The 16,754-nt window shown below is 36.3% G+C and overlaps 1 protein-coding gene and 1 pseudogene across 1 annotated transcript in view; one reads left to right on the top strand and one right to left on the bottom strand.

Moving 5' to 3' along the window:
* The window catches only part of PPM1L (protein phosphatase, Mg2+/Mn2+ dependent 1L), a 288,180-nt gene that overhangs the window by 246,620 nt on the left and 24,806 nt on the right, over positions 1–16,754 (bottom strand). The gene's annotated exons all lie outside the window — the stretch shown is intronic.
* LOC101670233 lies at positions 6,778–7,128 on the top strand (annotated as a pseudogene).

Raw genomic sequence — 16,754 nt, 5'->3', positions numbered from 1 at the left:
AGAAAATCTACCTCAGTGTTTCATGTATTTCAGTTTCTCCATAGAAAGGAAAAAGTACTGGGATTTTGACAATCAGCTGAAGGTCACAAAAAATTGATATAAGTAGAATATAGGACTTTCCCTGTTTTCCCAATCCACCACACAACAGTGACCTACAGACAGGAATGTTAATGATACAATTAAAAGCTCTCTAAAATTAAAACTGTATAAAGGAAAAAAGCCTCAGAAGAAATCGTATTTTAATATAAAACAGTGAAGGCTAAAATTGGTCCCCTTTAAGTTGAATAAATATATTAATAACAAATATTTAGAGGCAATAATAATAAGAGTTAAATATTTTACTTTTTTTTTTCAATTCAATCCACAGTGTTTTTTCTTGAAAACCTCAATAATGTAGCATGAATAAAAAACAATATTTATTTATTCATGCTTCTAACAAATATTTATTAAGTACCAAAACAGGCCAAGTATTGTCCTAAGCCTGAGCAATATGGCAATTAGCAATGAGTCCCTGTCCTTAAGAGGCTTCTCTTCTATTCTAGTGGGGAGATATAGATGGTACAGAAACAAAAATATACCAATAGATGCTGAGTGGCATGGGGAAAAAATAAGCAGGGTAAGGAAGTTAGGAGGTACCAGGATAGGGAGCAAGCCCTATTTCACAAACAATGGTCAGAGACGGTTTTCCTTTTTTTGTTGTTTAAACATTATTTATTTATTTATCTTTTTTAGAGAGAGAGAGACTGTGAATGTGTGAGGGGAGGACCAGAGGGCGAGGCACAAGAGAATCTTATGCAGACTCCACGCCCAGCACAGAGCCCTACACAGGGCTGGATCCCACGACCCTGAGTTCGAGACCTGAGCTGAAATCAATAGTCAGACGCTTAGCCGACTGAGCCACCTAGGTGCCCCCAGAGAAGGTTTTTCTGATAAGTGACATATGAATAGAGACCTGAAGGAAGTGAAGGAGCAAGCCATGTGGATATCTGAGAAGCATGTGCCAGGCAAAGGGAAGAGTAAATGCAAAGGCCCTGGGGCATGAACACACTTGGGGTGTTGAGGCTTAGAAAAGATAGGCAGAGTGAACATAGGGAGAGGACGCCCTTTTGTTCATTCCGAATTATCCAAAGTATGTGGAATTGACTGGCTTTAGTAGGTGAAGGATAAGAGAAGTAGGAAGGGAGTGAAAGGACAGGAAGCACACTTCACTGAGCTCCTACCAAGTACCTGTAGAAGACATTATCCCATGTAATCCACATTCCTATCCTGTGAAACTGGTGTTGTTCAACACCTGTTTTACAAATGAGGCACAGAGAAGCTAGGAAACAGAGCTAGGAATGGGCATAATCAAATTTAAATGCAGATCCTTCCAACCCCAATGTTGGAGCCCTTAATCATTATGCTCCTCTGCTTCCCCAGGATAGCCAAGGGTACCAGCTGCAAAAGGGAGAGCATTCAAATTAAATGAGTCCCACAGAGGGAAAAATACAGTTACAAAGCTGATACCCATGCAATTCTTCCATGTATACCTTCTACTCAGGGTTTCTTATTTCTTCACCTCACTCAAAAGAAGACAATGTGTTAATTGATGTAAAAGATACTTTCAAAAATTGAGGATGAAAGGTAGATTCGGAAGCAGAGTAGCAGAGATGAAGCCCAAAAATACCTTCACAGAGTCTCGACAGCTCATTCTATCCCATCCTCCATCCCCACCCCTAATTCCAGCCCCTGGTAAGAAGCAACCTCTTAACCTATCTTTTGGATGTACACATATCCGAAAGGAAAAGATGACGGGAGCAAGAGATGATGCTTGCAGGTTTTCTTTTGCTTTACTTTATTCTTTCATAACAGCATCTAAGCAAACGGCATGAACCTTTATCAACAACATACATAAGATGTTCAAAGAAAGCCGTAGAGATTTATTCCTTTAAGTATTCCCAGGCCAGGGTTTCCTAAACTCTCAGCTTTGAAATGGAAGAGGTAGAGAGGAGGAAATCTGTAATTGCTGGTTGGTTCCCTGATTGAAAAGAAAGCATTCCCTTTCATGGCTTTAAGTTCAGATTTAGGGGAAAGTAGTAAAGGGATTTCCCTGAGATCTACCCCTTTAGGTCTTTAGGGAGACAACTAGTTGAAATCACTAGCACAAAACCACTCTGAGATCAAAGAGCTGTAAACAAAAACTGCTGGGGGAGCCCTGTGAAGATTTACAAAGAGGTAAGTGGGGGAATGTTTGTAGTTTTCTTAAAAGTAGATAGAAATGTAATTAAGCAGTGACAAGATAGTTTAAATTCACCTGGGGAAATGTACTTAACTTGTAAATATAATTCGGATTACTTTAAAACTGTTCAACATTGTGTCAAGATATTCCCTATACAAAGTTATTCATTCCTGCTTTATCTTCTAAACCAAATCCTGAAACACCAGAAAAAGGCACAAATAATATCTCTGAGAGAAAAGGAGGCTGGTGGTGATGCATGACACTGACGAGTTAAACATGACAGTCAAAACCGGGGTCTGAAGTTTGTCTTGCTAACTTTAGAGCAGTGGTTCCCACCTAGCGGTGATGTTTGCCTCCTGAAGGATATTGGTAATGTTGAAAACAGTTTGGTTTGTCACAGTCTGGGGTGGGGGTGGGGGTTGAACAGGAACCAAGGATGTTGCTAAACTCCTACAATGAACAGGCCAGCCTCCAAGACACTGAAGAATTCTCTGGCCCAAAAGGCCAACCATATCTAGGTTGAGAAACCCTGATCTAAAGTTAATTAGAAAAAGAGCATATTTGTTGTAGATAGATAGAGATAGATGATAGATAGATAGATAGACAGACAAAGTTGGAAAAAATTCTTGGGGAAACCAATACTTATGGATGGACCCACATTTTGAAGATGAAAAGGTACAGCAATACATTACAGAGCCTGTTGTCTGGGTGGGATTTCCCCACTCTTCAGTCCATAAGTAACATTTCTCCCTAGAAGTATTATTCCCTGGATGGTAGGGTGAGGTTCACCAGCTAATGTACAAGAAGCAGCTTTTTTGTTTAGTTAGATATGGACCCAGTCAAGACAACCAAAACTAATCTACCAGGTTCAACCACTGCCTCAAACCAGATCATGTTACCATCACCCCCAGGGTCAAAGTGGAGGTAACTCTTGTTCTCAGAGGGTGTTGTTTGGATTAATCAGCCCATTAAGAACTGCATGTTTTATAATGAGCACAAAAGAGACTAAGTGCTTTTAGATGTTACAAATGATGTCTGTTGCTTGGAGCACTTGAAAGAATAGTATTAAAAAGATGCAAATCAAACTACAAGGTGAGCAACTTCTCTTCCCCCAATCGCAGACCAAATGCCTTTCCGTGAATATTCTGACTTAAAATTTCATATTATTTGCATGTGGCTGGAAGCTAGAGTTTTATCATGAGGACAGCTATTTGCATGAGGACACCTGTCACAGCAGGGTTCTCAAAAAACTTTAACGAAATCAGAATGTATTTTTCCCACTCACCAACTATCAGATTTAATATCTGATATTTACTCTAAACAGTCTTACAAATAATTTGACATCCCAGACCACAGAATCTGAACATACATAAAACATTAGAACAATTTTCCCATAAGCCAAAAGTTGAACCTTTCAAATAACAATAACAAAATCAAAATTCAAGTTCTATAAAAATCAACCTATAGAAGAATTAAATTTCATGGAAAATAGAATGCACACCACTTTAATAAGCTGAAATTAAATAATGTGCACAACCACCGTACACATGGCAAAAAGCAGCTCTTACTGTATTTCCTATCACAAAACACGTTTGAAGGTTGAGGATGAGGGGGGCGATTGGGAGAAGACTAATGGCTTTTCATTCAGCAAGGTGACCATAGGTCACATCCCACTCCACAGACAGCAATTTGAGACAGAAACGTGTAAATGCAGCCCTTGAGTTATTACTCTCCCCACTGGAGGACTCTGTCTCAAACTATGGCCCCTTCAGGTCCCATCCAGCTCCAAGATGCCATTTTTCTAATATTTGAAAAAGGTTAACAGATTCTAATGACTTGCAGATTTCAAATCTTTTCTCTTTCTATCAAAAATACCTAAATCTTACTCCATGCCCAAGGAGGCAGAGCATAATTCCCTAGTCCTTAAGTGTGGACTGCACATAGTACCTTCTTTCCGAAGAGCACAGTATGAGAAGGGGGGGAAGGAAGGGAAGCATAACTAACTCTATGGTGATAAACATTATCTCAGTCAGATAACTGAGGTCAACATCAACAGTCCGAAAGTCCTGTTGATTATGTACCCTTGATAAAATGTGGTAAGAATGGCACTTTAGCTCTATGGTCTTCTTCCCTAAAAACCTCTAACCCCAATTTAATCATGAGAAAAGCATCTGACAAACCCAAACTGAGAGCCATTCCATGGTGAGCTTTCCTGGTTGGTAATCATATACATCAATGTACCTCAGGGTGTTGCTTCCCATCTGGGACCCTCCCACACCTGGCCCTATGCATCACTTCATTGGTTAGTCCTGCTCTGTATTCTTTATAGTAAAAGTGTAATCATAAGTATAGCACTTTCCTAAATTCTGGGTCATTCCAGGATATTACTGAACCTGAGGAGTAGTTAGTGGAAACCTCTGAATTTATATAGCTCCTTGGTCAGAAAGACAGGTGGTCTAGCAACCCCGATGCTCCCGCTGATATATCAAATGAGAAGAGTCTTGTGGAGAACTGTGACCTCAGCCTGTGAATGTGCACTAACTCTGGGTCATTAGCATCAGAATTGCTTTGCAAGTAAAAATTTCATTTCCTAACAATGTATCAATATTGGCTCCTCAATTTTGACTAAGGTACCATACTACTGCAAGACGTTAGTAAGGGCAGAGCTGGATGTAGAGTATGTGGGAACTCTCTGTACTAACTTTACAAGTTTTCTGCAAGCCTAAAACTACTCTAAAAATTTTATTTTAAAAAATGTGCCTTTATCTTTATTCTAAGCTACCATCAAATATGAGTGATGTTCAGAACAAATTCGTTACTTATGTGCTCATAACTTTTCATATTATGCCACAATATCCCAAGAAGAGTTATCATAAACTAAATGTCACTAAGAAAAATAATTAAAAGTTAATTATATGAGCATACTACTTTAATCATCTCTCATTACCTAACATAAAAATTAGTTATGTGTATTAGGCCTCACTTTAATTTTTAATCCACTTATTTCACTATATTAAGATAAGGCTCTCGTTCTCATTCTCCCTGAAGGATAATATTATATGTATTATCTGGGTGCATGTTGAGATTAAACTATTACCACAATAGTTCAGCCATGGTAATTAACACACATCCGTAGATTTTAGGCTTAGAGAAACTCCAAACCAAACTCTAGATGCTGGCCTATGAGGGCCCTCCAGATCTGGCCCTTGTCTGAATTGTTAGTTCCATCCTTCTATTCCTGGAGCAGAACAAGCTCACTACCACCTTTCTGCTACCTGGTGCCTCTGCCTGGAATGTTCTACTTCCAGATCTTAACACTGCTGGCTCCTTCTTATTCAGGTCTCCGTAAAATGTCACTTTATCCAAAAGGCCTTTCTTGTCCATCCAATCTAAAGAAGCACTTCTAACCCTGGATTTTTTTTTTAATTTTATTTATTTATTTGACAGAGAGAGAGATCACAAGTAGGCAGAAAGGCAGGCAGAGAGAGAGAGGAAAAAGCAGGCTCCCCGCTGAGCAGAGAGCCCAATGTGGGGCTCCATCCCAGGACCCTGGGATCATGACCTGAGCCGAAGGCAGAGGCTTAACCCGCTGAGCCACCCAGGCGCCCCTAACCCTGGATTTCTATCTCTCCTTGTTTATGTTTTTTCTTTTTCTTTTTCTTTCTTTTTTTTTTTTTGTCACATTGCTAATCACTCATCTGATATTTTCTAGGTTTTTTTTTTTTTAATCTCTTTCTACCTATGCATTAGAATGCAAATTTCATAAAAACACAGACACTGCCTGCCTTAATCTAAGCCCCCTGGAACAGTGCCTGAAACAGAGCAGGTGCTCAATAAATGGTTTTAGAATGAATGAATGAAATGAAACCAGACTTAAAGAAAACCATGCAGTAAAACTAAATTATAAGCTATTAAGGGAAAGGAATGAATTTATTATAAAATTCATTAAATGCTAATTACACTCCAGGTTCGTCAGATACATTATGTCATTAAATCTTCACAAACCCCTGCAAAGTACATATTATCATCTCTATTTTCTATTTACAGATGAAGGCTGAAAGAAGTCTAATAATCAGTTCAATGGCAAAAGTAACATGACTTCACATCTCATTGATTAAAAGCCTGTGTGCTCTTTCCACTCCTTCTTTAAGGCATAAAACCAATTCTTCATGTATGACCCTCTTTAAAAAATGGTCTCATGACAACTGGGAATCTAGTGTTATGACCTTAGCCTGATAAAACCATAAGAGACTCTTAATCTCACAAAACAAACTGAAGGTTGCTAGGGAGAGTTGGGGGATATGGAGAGGGTGGTTGGGTTATGGGCATTGGGGAGGGTATGTGATACAGTGAGTGCTGTGAAATATGTAGACCTGACGATTCACAGACCTGTACCCCTGGGGCAAATAATACATTATATGTTAATAAAATTATAAAAAATAAATAATTAATTAATAAATAAGTAAAAAGGTTTTTCTAACACTAAAAAACAATAACAACAACAAAATCCTATGGAGTGAGACCAGAAGACAGAAAAACACTTACAGAGCTGGGCATTGTGTATGAAAATACTGTGAGCTGTGAGGTGTTTACAAGCTGAAGAACTTCTGAATGTACTGGCCACCTTGCCAGCGGCGACAACTTCCCCACGAGAACATGGCCCTCATGAAGGACCTCCTACACCTGACCCCGGGAGAGGAGAAGAGGAAGCACAAGAAGCAGCACTCAGTGCAGAGCCCCAACACCTACTCCATGGACACCAAGTGCCCAGGATGCTGCAAAATCCCCACGTCTTCAGCCATGCACACATGGTAGTTCTGTGTGTAGGCTGCTCCGCTGTCCTCTGCCAGCACACAGGAGGGAAAGCAAGACTTACAGAAGGATTCTCCTTCAGGCGGAAGCAGCACTAAAATACCTTGAATCAAGATGAGTGGAACAATATCCCAATAAACAGATTTTCGATTTAAAAATAATAAATAAATAAATAAAAATGTATTGGCCAAAACACTAAGGTTAAATTCGAACGAAATTGGGGAGGGTATGTGCTATGGTGAGCACAGTGAAGTGTGTAAACCTGGCGATTCACAGACCTGTACCCCTGGGGCTAATAATACATTATATGTTTATTAAAAAATATAAAAATTATTAACAAAAAATTCAAACAAAAGATGACTTAAAGAAGCCTTCTACTGCCTAGAATCCTCTATGAACACTGTACAACCTGCAAATAACTCGACCAGATTAGCTTAACACTGACTGACATAATCCTTAACAATTTCCTCCTCCAGTCAAACATACACACTTTGACTAACATGAATGAGAAAATGCCAACCTTCAAGACTCGGCTATAGTTCGTCTTTCCATGGTAAATTCTGCTATCCCTTAGCAAATTCCCCAAGGCTTGACTTTGTCCTGCTATTCTATGTTGACAAGGATCCAACAGCTAAAAATGATCACCTAAACTCTCACAAATAGTGTCAAATATATAAACACATGTCATTAATTAATATTAGACTCAATCAAAATAGGCTAACAAATCTATGTTATAACTAAGAAATATATCAAAGCCGTATCTCACAAAGCACCAAGCCCAAATAGCTACACTGACAAATTCTACCAAGTTTTCAAAGGAATTGATAATTCTAATGATAGTTAAATGTGTGGGAGTAAAAGATACAAAGATTTAAAATTCTTTGTATATTGCCAGAAAAACACCAATTCAAGCACCCTTTAAAAAAGATAAAAATGCCTAAAACCATCTCATTCACGATTCATACAGATATTCATGTAAATATTAATGTAGAAATCCTAATGAAAATATCAATAAACTGAAACCATCAATACTTTAAAAGAATAATATATGCATGATTATATGAGGCTTTTACTAGTAAGACAAAGATGGTTCAATATTAGGAGACTTACCAAATTTCATTAGCAGGTCAAAGGAGAAAAATGATAATATTTATAAATTTAGAAATCTGTTTGATAAAATTCCACATAAATCTATTTTAGAGAGAAAGAGCATACAGAGGGGAGGGGCAGAAGGAAAGGGAGAAAGTCCCCACCAGACTCTGCACTGAGCAGAGCTCTACTCAGGGCTTAATCCCACAACCCCTGAGATTGCGACCTGAGCCAAAACCAAGAGGCAGTCTGACTCTCAGCTGACTACACGACCCAGGAACCCCTTAAAAATTCTTAGTAAAACCAAAAAGTAGTTCTAGTTCCTTAACATGATTATATGGGGGGGGGGGTAATATGTGTATCTGAAATCCAAGGCCTATATTATGACTAATGATAAAATTCTAGAAATAATTCTACTCAATTCAGGAAAAAAAACATACACATTATCACCAGCATTATTTTAAGACTACCCAAAAAGTATGAGTCAATACAACTAGAAGAGAGAAAGAAAGGAGAGACCCAAAAAGCAAAGGAAGAAGCAAAATTATCAGTATTTACATTTAATGTGATATATATGAAACTGGAAAAACTATTATGAACAAAAAACTCAGAAAACATTACACCGAAAAAGATCCCATTTATAAGAGCAATAACTAAACAAAAAATTCCTAAGAATAAGTTTAATAACAAACTTAAAAAATCTAAATGAACTTTAAGACTACAGATAGCCATAATACAGTTGCAAATAAATTTTAAAAGTATTCTGGTCCTGGGTATTGTAAAATTATCAACTTATCTCAATTAAATTATAAAGGCAATGCAATCTCAATAAGAATACTAACGGAATTTTTGTCATTCTTATCGTTTGCAATCAGATAAACTGATTCTAAAAATCAGATAATAAAATGAAACAGGCTAGTATAGCCAGGAAAATTCTAGATTTTAAAATACTATAAAGTTATAATAATTAAAAGTTTGCACACACATGAAAAGCAATGAAATAGAAAAATGTTGAGCAATAGACCCACTTATATAAGAATTAAGTACACAATAAACTGTACTCAAATAGGTGGAGAAAAGACATTCTAGCAGGCTGGAAAAATAAAACTAAATTTCTACCTACCTCATTTCTCATAACAATAAATTCTGATTGAGCAAAGGTAAAAATAATTAATCTTGAAAATACTAGAAGAAAACAAACAATCTTTCAGGCCTCTAAATGTGAAAGTGCTTTCTAAATAAAACACAAAATCCCAAAACTATCAAAGAAAAGAGTTAAATTAAAAAAAATTTTTAATTTAAAAAAAAAAGCTAAATTTGACAGCATAAGAATTTTTTTAAATACACAAAGAAAAAATTGCCATAAGTCAAAACATAAAAACAAAATGCAAAATATACTGGCAGCACCTATGACAAAGGGCAAATCTTCTTATACAGACAGAAGAGAACTTTTTTTTTTAATTTTATTTATTTATTTGACAGAGAGAGATAGCAACAGAGGGAACACAAGGAGAGGGAGTAGGAGAGGGAGAAGCAGGCTTCCTGCTGAACAGGGAGCCTGATGTGCAGCTTGATGTGGGGCTATGTGGGGCTCAATCCCAGGACACTGAGATCATGACCTGAGCCAAAAGCAAACGCTTAATGACTGAGCCACCCAGGTGCCCCAAGAGAGAGAAAGGAACTCTTACAACTTGATCAGAAAAAGAACAAAGCATTAAGAAAAAGGCAAAGGACATGAAACCAGAAGTTCACAAAACAAATACTAACAAATGGCTTATAATTCATAAAAAGATGTTAAACTTTAGTCTAAAGAAAGGAAAGTTAAACTGAGATAAAATTTTCACCTAGCCAACAGGCAAAGGTCAAAAAGTTTTAAAATGCAGTGTTCTGGTAAGAATGTGTGGATTCAGGCACTCTCACCTAGCACTAATGGAAGTATCAATTAGTCAATCCCCATGAACCTCCTTTTGACCCTATGTATCAAAATTGGAAATATATACTCCTTGACCCAGCAATTCCACTTCTAGAAATTTATCCCAAAGATACAAACATGGGAAAGATATATGTTAAAAAAAATAGATAAATTTTTATATATAAGTGTCTATTACAGTAAAAACCTGGGGAAATTTAATATGTCCCTTGGCAAGGGATGGTTAAACAATGAACAGTTTATCCAGACAATGGAATACTGAGCAGCCAGTAAAAAGGAATGCACTTGACCTTAGAAAGTACAAGGAGCAGTATAGTTTATGTAATATGTTCCCATTTGTATGAAAAGGGAACTGGAATCACATATGTTTGTACATGCTTAAACTATTACTCAAAATAGGGAACAGGAAGCTGATAAACAGTAGTTGTTTCTGGGGAGGGAGATCTGGAGTAGAAGGGAATGTAGAGATCTGGCGTTGAAAGGAAGAACTAGAGTAGAAGGGAATTTCATTTGTTATTGAACACTTTTTATAGCATCTGAGTTTTTTAGTTAGGGTATTTTTATTTTTTTATTGTATATTGTATATTTATATTGTATATATAAGAATATATACATAAGATTTTTAAGTAGGCTCCACACCCATCATGCAGCTCAATGTAGGGCTTGAACTCACAAAAACTGAGAGACAGACCTGAGCTGAGACTAAGAGTCAGACACTTGAACAACTGAGCCACCCAGGTGCCCCAAATTTGGGCATTTTTAAGTTATAAAAAGAACACTTCTTTCACCTTAGTGAGACATGTTACTTACAAAACACCAATTTCCCCTTTAAATAAATCTTTTTCTTTTTAAATAAATAAAATAACTATTTACTATTTCTTACACAAAGCTTAAAATTATATAAAACATTCACAGTATTCTAGGAAGTGAACTTTTAAAATTCTTTCCTATAAAAATGTAGATACTAAGACCCTTAAGTACAAATCTAATGATTTAACACCATTTTGAATACCTAGCACACTGGTTAACACAGAGTAAGCAAATACTTTACAAATGCTTGTTGGATGAGATAAAGCAAAAATGAACTGGGTAAAACAAAACATGCTCCCCAGTATAAGTTTTTCATATCGGACAAACAACTTCCTTATTGTGTCAAAGGTTTAGAAAGTTTTCAGTTACCCTCAGAACAACCACAGAGCCAGATATACTGGTTGGAGTGGATTCTTGATAACACACTCTTTCCCAACAATCACCACTTTTGTCTTCCCAATTCTGGTTTGTAGATCAGCACACCGTTTCTTCAATCTCCCAGCTCTTTCCTTAGAGTAAGGTTTACCTGGGACAAATAGAAGAAGTTCTCTCCATTCAACGAACCCAACTGACCGTTGATCTATCCAAAGTTCAATATTTATCCAAAATTCTATGCTTACTACATAGTAGGAGCACAATAAGAATTTGTTGAGATAATTAACATTTGATGGGTGATTACACAAGAAAATGAATTCACCTTTGGGTGAGACAGTATATAGGGAAAAAAACAAAAACAATCTTTTTAAGTACTATTTAATAAGCATAAAGCCCAAACTTTTGTGGACTGTGGAACACACTAGGTAAACTTCAAAGCCTACCAATTATTCACTGTTTTACAGGGAATACAGAGTATGTGTAACCTCACCTCATTTTACACTGTGTGGCATTGTTTTTCCGTTTTCTCTTTCAAAAGTGAGTCCTATCTAATACCCATTAAAACTCCAGCATTTTCTGCAAGATACTCCTATTGCTGATTAACTATTCATATAGTAGAAGATGGTTTGCTTGGCTCTTTACAACTTTTTCCAGTCCATTATCAATATCAAGTCACAGTCCAATAGCCACAAAACTCCAGTATATGATATTACATATGAATGAAAGAGTGTGGCAGATGAGAAGAATATTAAAGCATTTTAAAAATACAGTGAAGATACAGATATATACATCCTAATATTTATTTGCTACAAGATACCCTAATAGAATGAAAACATTATTGCACATTCAAAAATGTCAAGTCCATGATGAGGTAGTTGCTCAGGGTATAGCTAAATTCAACTTGCTTATTTTACATAGTAGTTCACATTCATTATGCAGCTTTCCCAGATACTTCTGACCTAAAATAAATGTAGGATTCTCTTCCAAATTCCTCTTTGGTACTTCAAAAAGCTTACTGCTATGGCCATGTCTTCCACCTCTGAAGGCATTTCTTCAGTACAGTTACTGATTCCCAAGAACGCAGTTCTAATCAAGCATCCCTACACAATTACAAAGAGTCTTTGGGAAACTCCAGGAGACCATGTGGTCAAGAGTGAAAAAAAAACAGGCATTTAATCAGGAGCTGGGGAGGGAAGCAGTTTAGTGAATCCAGTTAGCCACAATCTTTGGATGCCTCCTATTTAATGTTTTAACATAGTACATGATAAATACCATTCTACTCATGAGAATCACTGAAAAAGTACATGTTCATCTGTATCACCATGATGAAGTATTTGTGCCTGATAAAATTCAGGTGAGATGGAAGTTATCTGGTCCTAAAACCTTTGGATAAAAGCTGTGAGGGAGGAGGCCTCTTTAAGAGTTTTGGACTCAGTCTTCTAAACAGACCCAAGTTTGGAAGCATGTACATTTCCACAGTTGCTCAGAAGTTCCACTAGACCCAGAACAGACAATGGTAATTATTTTTTATGTCTTCTTTTTTATTATCATTATTATTCTAGTTCCAATATGGCAAAGTGTTATATTATTATTCAGGTGCGCAAAACATCACCCTGTGCTCATCATCACAAGTGCACTCCTTAATCCCCATCACCTATTTCACCCATCCCCCTACCCACCTCCCTCTGGTAACCATCAGATTCTTCTCTAAGTTAACAGTCTGTTTCTTGGTTTCTCTTTCTCTTTTTTTTCCCCTTTGCCGGTTTATTTTGTTTTTGTTTTTGTTTTTTTTAATTCCATATGAGTGAAGTCATATGGTATTTGTCTTTGACTGAGTTATTTTGCTTAGCATTTTACTCTCTAGCTTCATCCATATCATTACAAATGTCAAGATTTCATTCTTTTTTATAGCTAAATAGTATTCTATGGTGTATATATACCATTTTTTTAACTTTTTCTTTAAATTCCAGTTAGTTAACACAAAGTGCAATATTAGTTTCAGTGCACAATACAATGATTCAGCACTTCCATACAACATCCAGTGCTTGTCACAACAAGTTCACCCATTAATTTCCATAACCTATTAACCCATCCTCCCACCCACCTCCTCTCTGGTAACCATCAGTTTGTTCTCTTGTTCTCCATACTTAAGAGTCTGTTTCACGATTTGCCTCTCTCTCTCTCTCTTCCTTTTTCCCCTTTGCTTATTTGTTTTGTTTCTTAAATTCCACATATGAGTGAATTCATATGGTACTTGTCTTTCTCTGACTTATTTCACATAGCATAATACTCTCTAACTCCATCTATGTCATTGCAAATGGCAAGATTCCATTCGTCTTGATGGCTGAGTAATATTCCCTTCTGTCTATATACAGAATAACTCCTTTATCTTTCACCAATTGATAGACATTTGGATTCTTTCCATAATTTGGCTAGTATACATAATGATGCTATAAATAAACATTGAGGTGCAGTATCCCTCTGAATTCGTATTTTTGTACTCTTTGGGTAAATACCCAGCAATGCAATTGCTAGATCATATGGTAGTTCTATTTTTAACTTTTTGAGGAATCTCCATACTGCTTTCCACAGGGGCTGCACCAGTTTGCATTTCCACCAACAGTACAAGAGGGGGGTTCCCCTTCCTCTGCATCCTCACCAACACCTGTTGTTTCTTATGTTGCTGATATTAGCCATTTTGACAGGTGTGAGGTGTTGTCTCATTGTGGTTTTGATTTGAATTTCCCTGATGATGAGTTATGTTGAGCATCTTTTCATGTGTCTGTTGGCCATCTATATGCATTCTTTGGAAAAATGTCTACTCATTCCTTCTGTCCATTTTTCAACTAGGTTATTCATTTTGGGGTGTTCATTTTATAAGTTCTTTATAGATTTTGGATACTAACTCTTTATCAGATATGTCATTTGCAAATATCTTCTTCCATTCCAGACATTGCCTTTTAGTCTTCTTGATTGTGTTCTTCACTGTGTAGACGCTTTTTATTTTAATGAAATCCCAATAGTTTGTTTTTACTTTGGTTTCTCTTGCCTCAGGAGATATATCTAGAAAAAAGTTGCTATGGCTGATGTCCAAGAGGTTACTGCCTATGTTCTCTTCTACAGTTTTTATGGTTTCAGGTTTCACATTTAGGTCTTTCATCCATTTTTTTATTTATTTTTGTAAATGGTGTAACAAAGTGGTCCAATTTCATTCTTTTGCAGGTTACTGCCCACTTTTCCCAACACCATGTGTTGAAGAGACTGTCTTTTACCCACTGGATATTCTTTCCTGGTCTGTCAAAGATTAGTTGACCATAAAATTGTGGGTTCATTTCTGAGTTTTCTATTCTGTTCCATTGATCTATGTGTCTATTTTTGTACCAGTACCATACTGTGCTTTTTTAATGCCATTTTTTTTTATCTTTACCATTTTTTAATATAACTTTAAGTCCAGAATTGTGATCCTTCCAGCTTTGTTTTTCTTTTCAAGGTTGCTTTGGCTATTTGGGGTCTTTTGGGGTTCCATATAAATTTTGGGATTGTTTGTTCTACCTCTGTGAAAAATGCTGGTGGTAATTTGATAAGGACTGCATTAAATGTATAGATTGCTTTGGGTAGTATACACATTTTAACAATATTTGTTCTTCTAACCCATGAGCATGGAATATATTTCTATTTCCTTGTGTCATCTTCAATTGCTTTCATCAGTGTTTTATCGTTTTCAGAGTACAGCAGACCACAGTAATTTTTACGAAAGCTTACTGAGAGTAATCTTAGTAATCAATCACCATTTGGAAGGAAAAAATTTTTAAACTTTCAGAAACTTTAAACAGTGTTAGAATGTAAAACAACACAATTTAATAAGTAAGCATTGCTATAGTATATTTAAAAGTTAAGTAAAAATTAAGTAGGTTATATGATTAGACATAAAAATAGTTTAAGTATAAACTCTATAAAGTGAGAGGCAGGATGACAACTCTGTTTTTGTACTTAACTCTTCTAACATTTACATATCTAAAAAAATTTTCAATCAGCATATATTACTTTTGAAATAATAAAAATAGAGATTCAAAAAACCAATCTAAATTATTAATCTAAACTTTAAGTTAATCTCAGTCATGGAGAAATAATCAATTCCAATCCTTCAGAAATCAACTAAGTGTAAATACAAATATATCTTATGTATTTTTTTCAAAAAACTAAATGAAGAAACAAATAAACTTAAACCTTCCCATATAAGCCAGAAGAACAGATTTCTCAAACCATTAAGCTAATAAAACAGAGCCCAGATTTGGCAGACAATCAGAAATCTTCAACAGGCTCAGTTAGTTTCGTGGAAACTACACAGTAGTTCACATGCACTGAAATTTTCATAAGTGATTGTAACTAAATGTATGTCATCTTATGTCTGAGGACAATTTCAATCACATAGTTGTTGGTGGTAGTGCTGAAAATGCAACCCCAACTCAACTTCAGGATGGACGTTAGATGGGACAAACCTCTATGTAGAAGGCCACACAACTGTCATGACACCCTGCAAAAGACTTCTATGAAATAAAGATAGCTAATGACATTTATTTGGCAAAACTAAATAAATAGAATGTGGAGAGTAACTGCTAATGGGTAGAGATTTCTTCTCAGGGGTGAAGAAAATACTCTTGAATGAGATAGTGGTGGTAAATACCCATACTAAAATCCCTTGACCTGCACGCTTTAAAGAAGTAGATTTTATGGTATATGAATTATATCTTAATTTTTTAAGTTAATAAATTTCAAGAAATAAAACACTGGCCAAAAATGACTAATGACATTTTGAAATGCATGTACAATAATTTAGCAGAGCCATTAGCTGGGCCCAAAAAAAGTTAAACAAGATGTACAAAACAAGACTAATGTCCTGGTGATTTCAGAGTTAATGTGATCAGTATTTTGATTTCAAAAAAAAAGATATAAAGAGCCTCGAACTCAACCCTCTTATTTTTATTCTTCCTCTGAGAAGCTGCCTTCTGAAAAATTCCCCATGGTTTTCTAAATATGTCCAGACAAAGCAAAGGGAACACACTGTAGTCCATTACTTCCAGAAGTAGCCAGTCCTTCAGCCTTATCACCTTGTTCAATGACAGGAGATGAGCACCCACAAGTGCACCCAGCACTGTGCCATCTTCCTCCACCATAGGATTTCTTTTATGTGCCTTGAGCTCTTTTGAGTGTGGAATGCTTTTAGAGAAGACGTCTAAGAGATCTGTGCAGCTAAGCCAATTTCCTTTTCTTTTAGTACAATGGACAACTTTCTGGTTTCAATGTACTTCTACAGTATGGACAAATAAAAGCAAAGAATACATCACCTATTTGCAGAGGACGATCTACGAGATCATTCAGCCTATCCATGTTCAAATGCAACCACCTGCAGGACTGAAATCCCTTTCCAGGAGGTGTGCTTTTTAAACCATAAGAAAATAAAAGCACGTAATAAGGCCAGCTATAACTGTCAGCCATAGCTATTAAGAGTTTACATAAAGC

The sequence above is a fragment of the Mustela putorius genome, unplaced genomic scaffold (assembly GCF_011764305.1).
Source record: "Mustela putorius furo isolate JIRA1106 unplaced genomic scaffold, ASM1176430v1.1 tig00003834_pilon_pilon_pilon, whole genome shotgun sequence".
NCBI lineage: Eukaryota > Metazoa > Chordata > Mammalia > Carnivora > Mustelidae > Mustela > Mustela putorius.
This window is presented reverse-complemented; position numbering and strand designations above follow the sequence as displayed.